Source organism: Dama dama, chromosome 8, assembly GCF_033118175.1.
Source record: "Dama dama isolate Ldn47 chromosome 8, ASM3311817v1, whole genome shotgun sequence".
In the NCBI taxonomy this organism is placed as follows: Eukaryota; Metazoa; Chordata; class Mammalia; order Artiodactyla; family Cervidae; genus Dama; species Dama dama.
In genome coordinates, this window is record NC_083688.1 from 45,056,761 (window position 1) to 45,058,416 (window position 1,656).

At 53.6% G+C, this 1,656-nt stretch overlaps 1 pseudogene; it reads right to left on the reverse strand.

Annotated features, from left to right (window-relative positions):
• Positions 1 to 248: 248 nt before the first annotated feature.
• On the reverse strand, positions 249 to 1,229 carry LOC133060474 (glyceraldehyde-3-phosphate dehydrogenase-like; annotated as a pseudogene).
• Between the last annotated feature and the right edge of the window lie 427 nt (positions 1,230 to 1,656).

The following is a 1,656-nucleotide window of genomic DNA, read 5'->3' on the forward strand; positions in this document are numbered from 1 at the left end:
AACCTGGGGAGTTCGTCTTTCTTTTTTTTTTTTTTTTTTTCTGGGTATAGGGTACTTTTATTGATGGTACACAACAAGGCAGGGCTCCCTAAGCCTCTCCCCTTCCTTAGGGCCTTGGAAATGGAAACTGTGTGGAGGTCGGGAGATTCTCAGTATGGTGGAGGATCGAGGTGGGGCAAGGACTCCCCAGTAGCTGAGGAACTCTCTCTTCCTCTCATGCTCCTGCTAGGGCTGGGGGTCCAGGGATCTTACTCCTTGGAGGCCATGTGGACCACGAGGTCCACCACCCTGTTGCTGTAGCCGAATTCATTGTCGTACCAGGAAATGAGCTTGACAAAGTGGTTGTTGAGGGCAATGCCAGCCCCAGCATCAAAGGTAGAAGAGTGAATGTCACTGTTGAAGTCACAAGAGACAGCCTGGTCCTCAGTGTAACCTAGAACGCCCTTCAGAGGGCCCTCTGATGCCTGCTTCACCACCTTCTTGATCTCATCATATTTGGCAGGTTTCTCCAGGCCGCAGGTCAGATCCACCATGGACACGTTGGGGGTGGGGACGCGGAAGGCCATGCCAGTGAGCTTCCTGTTGAGCTCAGGGATGACCTTGCCCATGGCCTTGGCAGCGCCAGTAGAAGCAGGGATGATGTTCTGGGCAGCCCCTTGGCCATCACGCCACAGCTTCCCGGAGGGGCCATCCACGGTCTTCTGGGTGGCAGTGATGGTGTGAATGGTGGTCATGAGTCCCTCATGAATGACCTTGGTCAGGGAGGCCAAGCAGTTGGTGGTGCAGGAGGCATTGCTGACAATCTTGAGGGTGTTGTTATACTTCTCGTGGTTCACGCCCATCACAAACATGGGGGCATCGGCAGAAGGCGTAGAGATGATGACCCTCTTGGCGCCACCCTTCAAGTGAGCCCCAGCTTTCTCCATGGTAGTGAAGACCCCAGTGGACCCCACCACGTACTCAGCACCAGCATCACCCCACTTGATGTTGGTGGGATCTCACTCCTGGAAGATGGTGATGGCCTTTCCATTGATGACGAGCTTCCCATTCTCCGCCTTGACTGTGCTGTGGAACTTGCCATGGGTGGAATCATACTGGAACATGTAGACCATGTAGTGAAGGTCAGTGAAGGGGTCATTGATGGCAACGATGTCCACTTTGCCAGAATTAAAAGCAGCCCTGGTGACCAGGCACCCGCGGCGGAATCTGTTCACTCCGACCTTCACCATCTTGTCTCAGAGATGCGGCTGGCACAGCACGAAAGTTACGGCTATCTGTCCAACGGGCAGGAGCAGAGAACCAGTTCTTCTTTCAGTGTCCTATCTTTTTGCCTTTTCATGCTGGTCATGGGGTTCTCAAGGCAAGAATACTGAAGTGGTTTGCCATTCCCTTCTCCAGTGGACCACGTTCTGTCAGACCTCTCCACCATGACCCGTCCATCTTGGGTGGCCCCACACAGCATGGCTTAGTTTCATTGAGTTAGACAAGGCTGTGGTCCGTGTGATCAGATTGGCTAGTTGTCTGTGATTGTGGTTTCCGTCTGTCTGCCCTCTGATGCCCCTTGCAACACCTACTGTCTTACTTGGGTTTCTCTTACCTTGGACGTGGGGCATCTCCTCATGGCTGCCCCTCCTGACCTTGAACGTGAAGTAGCTC